Here is a 12,599-nt window from a genome sequence, read left to right as displayed (position 1 = left end):
TTTGGTGACAGTCTTACTAAGCACCGTTACATCCTGCATGGAAATGTAATATACCGGAAATATATCGCAATAAAATACATTATCAAATAGTGTAGTTTAATTGATGTGAAATAATATACAGATGCAGGCTTTGGTGACAGCATACCTTACTCTCATGGAAATGTTATATGAATATTCGCAAAATACATTATCAAAGGTATAATTTTTACATGTAACATAACATTAAGTCATATTTCGCAATATTGATAAATTCAATTTTTCATGAGGTATCACACTGAATATATAATATTACTCATCAAAAAATTAGCCAGACACGTTTTCGGTCTGACTACACCCCCCCACCCCCGTCCCCCCTTATTCAGCCGCAGATATTTTTGGTGAGGAAGAGGAGGAAGAGGAGGATGACGTCGAGCGGGTCGCGGCGCACGTGCGACCCTGGCGAGGCCGCGCCCGGCCCCATCTCTCACGGGCTAATTTGCGGCGGGCGCGGCGTCTGAGGGTTCGATATTTCATAACCTCCTCACATCCGATATCGGACGCGGCGAAATGGTGTGGAGCGGGAGTGTGGAGAGCGAGCGCGTCATTACTGGGGGGGGTGGGTGGGGGGGGGGGGGGTAATGGACTGTATTGATTCCACCCGACGGGGGGATCGCGACTTCATGTTTAAAACAACACTGATCCTCATTAGAGAGCCACAGTAATGGGGAGGGAGGTGCCCACTGGGTTTAACACACCACACACACACACACACCACACCACCACACACCACACAAACACAACACACACACACACACACACACACACACACACACACACACACACACACAAGCACACCACACACACACACAACCACACAAACACACACCACATCACACACACAAACACACACACAACAACACACACACACACACGACACAGACAACACACACACACTGATCTCGACACATAGCAAACCCACACACACACCACACGCACCACAACACACGCCACACACAGCTCACGCTGGTCTGGGGGCAGATGAGGGAGGAGCCTCCTCAGAGGGATCGGACAGATAAACTGGGGTTCAGACTGAAGGTGTCCTCCTTCCTCCTCATTTAGAAATGGAAGGCCTACTCTCTCTCTCTCTCTCTCACTCACTCTCCCTCTCTTACATATACATTATCATTTCCAAATTTTCCATTTCAGGGTGCTTTATTGGCATGACATGCACTGTCTTGCCAAAGCAAGAGTTAGAGAGCACAACTAAAAAAATAAAAATCAACTCTAGAACCTGTTAACTACTGTAATACACACACATTCTTTCTTTCACTCACTCACTCTCTGTCTCTCACACACACATTCTCTTTATCCCTCACTCACTCTCCCTCTCTCACATACACATTCTCTCTCTCTCTCACTCTCTCCTCCTCTCTCACATTCACTCTCTTTCTCTCTTTTCCTCTGCAGTAAGAAGCAGAGAGGTCTAAATATGCCCCGCTGTATTAGCCTCTACACCATGTTAGACTGAGCTCTCTGTGGCTTAAGGACAGGAGCTTTTGCAGCATCCCCACTGGGGCAGACTCAGCGTGTGTAGCTGGAGTTTAAACCACAGGCTTAAACCTGCAGACCACAGAATTGCATTACAACTGGAACAGCTAATCCGTATTTCACAGATTTGGATAGATGGTTCTGTAATGCGAGTTCTGTAGTCCAGAGCTTTAAACCCGAGATTTAAACTACAGCTGAGCACGTTGCAATTGGCCCGTTGCATCTCAAACAAAAACAAATTACGCTCAATTGAGAAACCTACAATAGGTACTCAGTCTTTAAAGTCATCACAGAAGGAATGTATTTGTGTGTGTGTGTGTGCTGGCGTGCGTGTGCGTGCGTTGTGTGCGTGTATGTGTGTGGCTGGTGGTGGTGTGTGTGGTGTGGTGTGTGGTGGTGTGTGCTGTGGTGTCGCGTGCGTGGTGAGTGTGTGTGGTGGTGGTGGCTGGTGTGTGTGCTGTGTTGTGGTGTGCGTTGTGTTGTGTGTGGTGCGTGTGTGTCCCGTGTGTGTGGTGTGTGTGTGTGTTGTGTGTGGTGCTGTGTCCGTGCGTGTGTGTGTGTGTGTGTGTGTGGCGCGCGTGTGCTGTGTTGTGTGCGTGTGTGTGTCGTGTGTGTGTGTCGTGTGTGTGTGTGTTGTGTGTGTTGTGCGTGTTGTGTGTGTGTGTGTGTGTGTGTGTTGTGTGTGTGTGTGTGTGTGTGTGTGTGTGTAGATATATATCACTCATTAAAAGCCAGTCGTCTGGCAGCACAGTTGCGCATTGATCCGCGAGGCTCATCAGAGCCGCTGCTTTGAAGCTGCTGTGAGTGGGAAGCGGCCTCTTTAATGGCGCAGCGTGGCGGGGAAGCGTGTTTCGCACGGTCGCGGCGTTTCGGTGCGGGGGAAAATTCCCTTCTGTTTACCGGGCCGACGCTGACGGCAGCAGGCTGGCGGCTTCCGTCCGGGATCCCGGGGGGCGGGGACACCGCCCGGTTTGAAGAGGCCCTCGCGTTAGCATCCTGTGAAGCCACAGCCAGTCACGAGTCAGCTTGGATGAACGGCAGCGGCCGACCAATGGCGACTGTCGAGAGAGAAATCTGACACACGCGCGTTAAGCCATCCAGACAGAATCACAAATATATATATTATTCTTATCTCACGTCACACACCTTCCATCTTCACAGGGCGTCAGTCTCTCCCTCTCTTTCTCCCCCCTCTCTCTCTCTTTCTCTCTATCTCTCTCGATCTCTCCTACTCTCTGTCTCCCCCTCTCTTTTTCTCTCGCTCTAATTCAAATTAAAGTTGCCTTTATTGGCATGATATACTAAATGTAGTTATTGCCAAAGCATACATCCATAAACTGAATCAGAATAAAATAAAGTAACGATAATAGTAACAATGATATATGTTACGATACAGTATGTGACACCGTATCGTATATAAAACATAATGATATCCGCACATCAAAAGGGGGGCTTTCAGTCAGAGGTGGTGCAGTTGACCCATTACATGCTGGTGTAAAAGGACCCATTACATGCTGGGGATGGTGTAGAAGGTGCCGGGGATGGTGTAGAGGGTGCTGGGGATGGTGTAGAGGGTGCTGGGGATGTTGTAGAGGGTGCTGGGGATGGTGTAGAGGGTGCCGGGGATGGTGTAGAGGGTGCTGGGGATGGTGTAGAGGGTGCTGGGGATGGTGTAGAAGGTGCTGGTGTAAAGGAGGCGTTTCTGTGTGTGCTGTCACTCACCCTCACAGGGGACCGCGCATCCTTAACGAAGCGTACACCTGGAGTCCTGTCTGCCGACGCGTGGCGGAGAACACAAAGAGGCCCCCGGAGCCTACAGACCCACCCCCCCCCCACCCCCGACACACACACACACATGTACACACAAACACGCAACACAAACACCCCCAGAGTTCCCCTCAGCCGTTCAGAAGCCCAGGATCATCTGATTGGTCGAATCAGGCCGAGGGGTAACATCATCGCCGTTGTCCCAGCCCCGCCCCAGCCCCCACCCCCTTTGCTCCTCTTCAGAACGCATCACAATAACACCAGCATCACGAGCGTCCCTGCTCACCCCCACCCCCCTCCCCAGCCCCCTCGCCACTTTCAATTTATTATTTTTTTTCTTATCAGCAGCTTTCCCAGCCAATGCGGGGCCATTAGAGGCTGCAAGGAGGGGCCGTGTTTGGGGAGTGTAACCCTCCGGGGATTAATATTGTGTGTGGGCTCGCGAAGGGTCCGCTCTTTGTGTCCGCGACGTGAATACAGATGTCAGCGCGCGGCACGATCACGCGCTCGAGCTCCAGCTCGAGAGGTCCGTTTCTGAACGCGGCTAAACGGCTCTCGGAGTTACCCTCCCCAGATAAGAAGACCTCGTTTTCAAAAAGGCAAGATTCGTCACAGGGAAGGGATTCGTCAATTTATAATTGAGCGTGTGGACGAAAATACCGAATGGCGAATTAGTTATATATGCGCCACTACTTTCGGCCGACTCACGAGCTGAGGAAAGACTGATTGGCTTATGCTAATGTAATGAGAACAATTCCAAAGTCAAAAAGTCTGCACGCCATCACCCACCCAGGCTGCGAATTTATTTGCAATGCCAATTAATGCAACCGCAAAGGGATGCGTCAGCCGACCTTTTTCGTCCTGAACGCGCAGTGACATTAATACTGATCCGGAGATATCGCACGGAAGAAAAACGCTATTCTACTCTAAACAAACAAACAAATAAATAAATGTAAAACACATTCCTGCAAAACAAAATAAAGATCACGGTCGGTGCTAGTACAAAAAAAGCACAAACAATCCATACCCCCAGCTAGTGGGTCTTGGGTCGTTGCAGTTACCAGTTGCAATAAAATCCTCATAAATCTAAAACACGCTGCGGCTACAATACAGAAAAATGTATATGTATAATGATATTATTATGTGACATCTATTTATGATTGGCTCCACATGGCAATATTGCTAAATGTGTTGCTTTACCAAAACAAATGAGGTAGGACCAGTTAATGTTGTTTACAGCTTGTAGTTTTATACCAGGTTACCAGCCCCACATCTAAAAACATCTATGCCAGATATGCTATCTATGTTTTCACCTTAAAATCAGCACCCAATTCAGACCCAAGTAACCAGGTGAAGTAAGTTAACTGTGAAATCAACTACTTTAATTGATCAATTTAGTGCAGAGTAACAACAAAAACCATCAGAGCTGTGGTTCTCCAGGACCAGGGTTGCGGTCCCCTGATCTATGCCAACGCCAGTGCAATTCATATGAGTGCACGTGTGACTCCTGGTGGTGTTTTTGATTATCATTGCATGCTACTGCTCTGTCATCACCACGATAGTGAAATGCACCGCACATAACAGTATACAGTATATAAAATTACTTCCTATAAAGTCACCCAGGCAATGTTCTCAACAAAATATCTCTGCAAGGAGATACTTCTTTGTGCTTTGGACCACATCAGACAGCAAATGTTGTAGTTGTCATTGCTGTAGCGGTTTTAGGGGGGGTGGGGGGGTGGGAGGGACTCATATTGAGGCAGGAGTTCTATCTGGAAATGTTAACATGATTCACAAAACATAAGCACACAGTATTCACAGAACCCAGTGGTAGTGAGGGAGACAGATCTTCAAAGTCAAGGTCAAAAAAGTGACCGATAAGAATACAGTATTTCTGTGGTGTGAATGCTGTGATTAGATATTTGGCTTCTGATTTTGGTTAAAAAAAATAAAAAAATAATGGGTTTTATTTTTTTTTAAAAGACTGCAAAGTTTGCTGCCCTCTGGGTGATTGGGCACAGGTAACACAAATACAATTTACAAGTGCCCGTGATTAATGGTGTCCCACTCCCTTGGCACTGAATAAAAATCAGTACCTGAGTGTATCTGGGCAATTCCTGTGGAGGAAAACAATTGATTAATTGGCCAGACATGGAATGCAAGGCGGCCCATTCTCATTCAAAGTAGCTGAATTAAAAAGTAGACACAACAGAAATTACATCACACGCAGCTTGTGGTGGTACTATTTTATTTTTATTTTTTTTTTGATCTAACAGCTGGTCCCATATCTGTTGAATACCTCCGTTTTTAACAAAGAGGTGTTCTTTTTTATTTTTTATAAAAGGTAGCACTAAGTGTTCTGAAGCTCCTGGGACTAACTAGTTTCACCTCTGCTACAAAACTGCCGTATACAGAAAGGATCAATATCCTTTCACTATTTTTAATGTTTTTATATACTGTATATTGGAAACTCTGAGGTATTTACCCTTTTAAGTCAATTAGAAGTCACTTCAGAATATCACCTGCGTTTCTGAGGGTGACAAACTTGCCACAAACTTGCCACAAACACAGCGTTCACTCTTGCTTGGTGCTTCACAGTTTAAACCAGGGGTAGGTAAAAAGGGTCACATCTGTTAATGAATCTCATGCCAACTTCTGTACTTAATTATTGCATTAGCCCAGTTATTTAGCACTTGATTTTTTTTTTTTGATGCAAGCTCATGAATGACAGCTGAAGTCTGTCCCCGTGTCCCAACATGAAACCTCTTACTGCGGTCTAGTCTACGGTTGAACCAGCGTTCAGCTAATTAGCGAATTTGGCCAGTGTAACCGGTGACGGCAAAAATCTGCATTTACACCAGCCCTGCAGGGTGTAACTGACACCATGTGACGGCAGGAACAGCTACACAGGTGCAGAGAGGTCACGGGAGCCACTACAGGACCATGGACAGCGACTTTTAATGACATTGTGTTACATTATTTATCTTCCTGACCGATGTCCCTATCCAGAGGAACTAATATGGCTCATTTCTTTTTACACATTATCCTTTTATACACTGGATAGTTTTACCGAAGCAGTTCGGGTCAGGTACCATTCTGAAGGGTACAGCAGTGGAGTGGTGCTGTGCCTGGAGCATTTGAACCTGCAACCTCTTGGCCATAAGTGCAGGTAACCACAGCACAGCACTGTTACCTTCATAATTACTGATCACTAGAGGTCCTGCCTGTTACCTCATCGCAGGGATGACGTAAAACCTTGGATTCATTTACACACATTTTGCATCCAGTTAATGCACTTGGCGGGTGGCGTTATCCAGGTTATGTTACCCCTGCATTTCTTTAATATACAGTCCATTTATAGAGCCGAATATTTGCTGAAGCAGTACAGATTACGTTGCTCCAGGGTACAACAGCAGTGGGTCGCCTGGGATTTGAACCTGCAACCTCTGAGTTTGAAGCACTATTCCATAAACATGAAACTACCAGGCTGCACACTAATTTGAAGTTGGACCGGCTGGAGCTTTGCTGGGGTGTTTGTTTTGATGTTTTGGGAATATTATTTTTGTTGAAGTTGAACATATTTGTTTTGACTGGTTTTTTTTATTTGTTTTTTGACTGTTTGCTTGCTTGCACAGCTTAAATGCTCGTGCTACAGTAAGCGCCAAACATGGCTATGCCTCTATTCTTATTCCCACCCTGCTCCCAGTACAGGCGTGTCACACTGACACGGCCATTTGTTTATCTTCAGCGTTCCGCACTGAAAGGAATGGTCTGAAAACATGCGCACATTATGTCCATTAGAAACACCATCAAACATCTGTGGCTGCAGACCTGTTCAGTATAAGAAGCACTCACTCGCCAGGACTGCGTCACACTGCATTAATCTTGAGCTCGGCTAGCGGCTTGAAGATCATCATTCGGATGGTTTGGGTGGGGAGACGCAACTTATCGTTGATCCAGGACGACTCCACGAGCACCAAGGGGCCTGTTGGAATTTGGAACTCAAGCCTCCTGTGATGTCACAACTGGTTTCGTTGGGTCAGACGAGCCCAGTCACCAGGTCAGGCGGGATCTGGGACAGGTAGAAAGAATCGGCCTGGGCAAAGCACATATTCAGTGCCCCTAATCCCCCCCCCCTCGCCCCCTCCTTCACCCACCCCCCCCCCCCCCAAAATGAGCGATGCTCCCATCTAAGACAATTGATGTCACAATCCAGCAGCTGCGGCCCGGGCGATAAATGGCAGTGAGATTGCGTGTGTGCCATTAGCAGGGTGTGGGGCATTACTCAGTGTCAGGGAGCCTGTTAAGGCAGGAGGGACGGACGCCGGGCCGCACTGGGCACGCTCCGTCACTCGTCCGGTTTTCCTGTCCCTCCGTGACGGGAGCTGATGCGTTCCTGCGTCTCCATTATAACGGGGACATCAGTATTCCGGCCCCGGCGTTCCGACCTCGGCGTTCCGAACCTCGCCGCGGAGCGGAGCGCCGCTCCTGTCCCGTCTCGACGCCGCGGGGATTCGGGTCCTGACAACCGTCCTGAGAGGCTTCTGAGGGAGGACAGGCACAATGATAATGATGATGATGATGATGATGATGAGGATGAGGATGAAGATGAGGATGATGGTGATGATGATTCCGGTTTGTTTTCGTTACCCCTGCCTGGAGGGGTAGGATTCCTGAAGCAAGGCAGTTCCTCTTCAGCACACGCCTCTTTCACAGGGCAAATGAAAGGCGAATTTGTTTTGATTCCATTATTGTCAACTAAGGAGCACTCTCATAACAGATGTGTTAAAAACAGCACAAAACATGCAAACACGCCTCCATGTCTAGGTAAGGACAGCACACTTTGTGTTACTTTCAACACAGTCTGTGTCATAAAGTCTCCCTTTATAGCACAAAAGTAGTAACTTTTAAAAAATAGTTTAAAGTAACACAAAAGTTAGTAACACCTTGTTACTAACAGTTGTACATGGATGTACCTTCAACACAAACCACCCGTCCCCACCCATTTTCGCCCCACTTGTATTTATCAGATATAGTTCACCTCATATAAATTTTAAGGGCACCAGTGTTCACACCCACCCTAACCACTCAGTCCCAGTCAGTCCGCTGTCCTTCTGGACCTACCACATCGGTCACAGTCTCAGCCCCACATTCTGAAGAGCCCGGTCAGTGACCGAAACCCCTATTACACGGCTAACGAGGGGTTCCCTTAAACATCTTTAAACGATGCTGGAGCAGAGCCCAAGATCTCTGGCAGGCCTGAGCGCCCTGCCATCCATCCACACCTAAAACTGCTGGACACAATTCAACCTACAGAAGACAACGAAGAAGAGAGAAATTGTCCCTGGTATGTACCGAACCAGCATAATGGTATTTTGTTTTGTATTATGGGTATGTATGTGTGTGTGTGTGTGTGTGTGTGTGAGCGTGTGTGTATATGTGTGTACGTGTATTTTCTATAGAAAAGTCGTGGCTAGGCCATATACATTCTTATAAGCACACTTGATATTTATCATTTAGTGTGTCCTTTGGATGTTTGGGAATTGTGTCATTGTGACGAAACTGTCAAACGTTCACTCATTTTTAAGTTAGCGGGACAGTTTGTAGATTATGGGGGCAGTCTTTAGGTCATCCTTTATCGCAGAGGGTCAGTCGCAGGGCTAATTTGTCTTTCTGCTCATCACGGCGTTATTTGTCTGTACGCTAGCGAGTGCTACCTGCTTTTCACTTCCCATCATGCCCTGCCGAATGATGCAATCTTTCTGCTTTTTTTAAATATTCTGGGGTTGTCTGCTTTGTATGATTCTTATCCTGCTCTTATGTCATTGTCTTCTAATGGCTTCTTCCATTTAACCCAGGTGCTGCAGCTGAGAACTAGCCCGTTGGCCAATAGCGCCAGACATACTAGTAATGTTGATTAATGTGCACTGTCCCTGTAAGAAGACATTTGTAAAAATGAAAATAAATAAAATAAAGTGTCCCTCGTAAAATGGCCAGGTAGCTTGTGCGCTTTTTTATCTGACTGCCAAGATAAACCTTATGTTTATCAAAGTGTAATTTTTTTAAATCTAATCATATAAGGACAAAAACCTTTCACCAGATTATCAGGTTTCGCTCAGATTTTGGAGGGATCGGACGCTGGCTGACCGGATGTGGGGAGCATCTTGCTTTTGGGAGTCGAGACAAAATATTGGGGTCACATAACAGTTAGGGAAATGGGCTGGTATCCCCAAGGGTGTGGAGGGTTTTGATTTGAACGGCTCCAGTAAAACGTCCAGCTCTGTAAATGAAGTGCGCGCTTTTTTTAAACTCCATATAAGTGTCTGCTGAGTGCTGAGATCTAATAAGCCTGAGCTGCTGGGCTTTCAGGCTCACTGACCCAATCAGACACATTTTTAGCCTGAGAGGGGACCCTGGGGATTCTCCAACAGGAAGACCGTCTTTGTTATGGTTCAAATATTCCGCTTACTGAACAGGAAGTTCACTCCGAGCAGTTTACTTCCATCCAGTAGCTATCCTCAGGAGGAGTCCCTTGGGCGAGCTGTGGGGGGGCGAGGCTGGCGGCAGGGTTGCACATCGCCGAAATTCATGCCGGAGGCGCGTAATTGGCCGCGGCGTAAAGGCCGCACGCAACCGCCATACCCGGAATATTCCAGAGCCGCCACGGTCACTTGAGTCACATTTAACGTTTAAAAACCCCCCCCCCCCACGTAATATTTCTGAATATGTGCCATCTCCAAAGGCAATTTCCTCGTCGCTCTCGAACATGCCCCCCGGGTGTAGGGCAGAACGACCGACCCTGCGGACTTTCAGACACGCGACGAAGCCCTAGCGCAGAGCGCACACGGAGAGGCACCAGGGCTCAGGTGGAATGCTAAATGTGGAAAACCGTTTAAAAAAATAAAAAATAAAAAATCTCCTGCAGGCCTCGAGCGGCGACCTTCACAGGAAGCGCCCGGCGCACGCCGCAAAAAATAGGGCCCACCAATCAGAGGCCGGAGATTACCCCCCCCCCGCGGGCAGGCGTATGCCCCAATGTGCCAAATGAGCGCTAATTCAATTAGTAATCAGCCAATGACATCTCCGGTCTCCAAGGCCTGCGCAGCGGAGGGAGAAGAGAGCGATAAAAAATCAATCCCGACTCATCACACAGCAAAAAAAAAATAAGAAGAAGAAAAAAAGACTGGCTGGCTCAAATCGCATACCCCCCCCCCCCCCCGCACCCACCAGCACACACATGCATACATTTCTGGGGGGGAGCGGAGGGGTGGGGGGGGGTTGTGGCCATTTGAGTGTCAGAACTGGGTATCCTTGCTCTTCAAGGACTACATTCCAGGAGAATGAAATGAATCGCATTTTCACTGCAGCAAAATATAATAGATATTCATACATTTTAATAAGTCCCTCTCAATCAGCTGCTGATTAACATCACAAGAGGGTTGCTCCAATTGCTCTGCATCGAGCCACTGAGAAAAGACCTCCTCAGGCTCTGCATTTAGCAGGGCTTTTTAAAATTTATTTATTCGCAATTTGTGTGTACGTGTGTCAGATACGTCTTTTTTGCCAGTACTGTAAGGCTGATTTTACACAATGCAAAGCATAGACAGTCTAAACCATTGAATAAATGTAAGGTCAGATCCACCTTGGCATTTGTCATTATTATTATTATTATTATTATTATTATTATTATTATTAGTATTATTTCCAACTTAACATTCCTTAAACTTAGTATAAAATTGTTGTTGATTTTGTTCTTAGTATTCTATTATTATTATTAGCATAAAAATAAAAAGAGAGGAAACTCACCTCACCAGCTTGTGGCACGCACTCGGGCTGTCCAAGGCTGTCATTTTGCATAAAGGTCAGCTTGGGGGGGGCGGTGGTGAGTGTGTGTGTGTGTGTGTGTGTATGTGTTTGAGAATGTGTGTGTGTGTGTGTGAGTGTGTGTGAGTGTGTTTGTGAGTGTGTGTGTATGTCTGTGAGTGTTTGTGAGTGTGTGTGTGTGTGTATGCGTGTGTGCGTGTGTGCGTGAGTCAGTGAGTGTGTGTGTGTGGGTATGTGTCCCACTGCCCTAAGGATGATGGGTTAAGGTATGAGATGTATGCTGACACTGAAGAGGCTAGACAGAACCGGGCGGGGAAAACCTGCTGCAGGAGGAGCACCGCCTCCCCCCATCCCCCTCCCCCAACCCCCCCCCCCCCCTCAGCGCTACTGGGGGGGCCAGTTGTCTGCAGGGCCCACCGGGCCAGATTATGGTGAATTATGGTCTCATCAGAAGGTAAGGAACAGTAAATGATATTGTTGGATATTGCAAGTTAGATTTTCAGCGGCAGACGACGGCGGAGGTGAGCAGAGGTAATGGTATTATCTGTCATGTCCCAGTTCCCCGTTAGGAGAGGAGGGGGGCAGGGGGAAGGGGGGCGCGCAGGGAAGGGTGTTATGCTATTCTTAGAGGCAGTAAAACGCTAGCCTCACAAATGGAGCGGGGCAATGAGGAAATGTGGGCTAAAAAAGCACTAGAACCCCAACTCTTTTTTTTTTTTTAATTGAGCAGTTCAAAATAAATAAATAATTAATAAAGAAATAAAACAAGAAGCTCGCTTAGAGAGAATTACTTAAACAAGCATTAGGGAAAAATCAGGACCAATCCAATGGTCCCAACACAATAACTATACCGGTCTTATATACACTGTAAGTGTCCTCTTCCATAAGATAGAAAAGTAAGGCAAGTAAGGTGGCAATTGCTGAGTGAAAACCATCACATTTGTCTTTTTTTTTTTAAAATGAAGAATTTAAAGTGAAGGCTGGTGACTAGAGGAGTGTCGCAGTTAAAAGCCTAGCCTTGTCATTTTTCCATATCTGACATCCTAACTTGAGAAAATGAAACTGAACTCTTCTGTCGCTCCCATTGTCACTTCCCGTCACTTGCACCGCACATTGGGAGATTAAAGTTGAGCGATTTCACCAGGAGGCATATCGCTTATGATACAGGATGTTCCCAGGGCTCAAAAATGTAGATTCCTTTCATGCACAGCAGTTCTGAGACACAGCCCAAAGGGAGGGACGGGAGCAGCTAATCTACCTTAGTTTTTAAGCTTTCTCCCCCATGCCAACCCCCCCGGCCCCCCTCCTAGTTTCGGGGTCAATTTCGGGGTACGTGGACGGAGGGGGGGCGGTCGACGCCTCTCCCGGTGGACTCTTCAGAAAGGCAGCAGGACACAGCGCAACTGGCAGGCCTTATTTTTAAAAGCCACTTTCACTGCCCTTGCTGACTCTGCAGCCTCCCTCAGTGTTACAGAAGATGG

Source organism: Anguilla rostrata, chromosome 1, assembly GCF_018555375.3.
Source record: "Anguilla rostrata isolate EN2019 chromosome 1, ASM1855537v3, whole genome shotgun sequence".
NCBI lineage: Eukaryota > Metazoa > Chordata > Actinopteri > Anguilliformes > Anguillidae > Anguilla > Anguilla rostrata.
Note: the sequence above shows the minus strand (reverse complement) of the source record.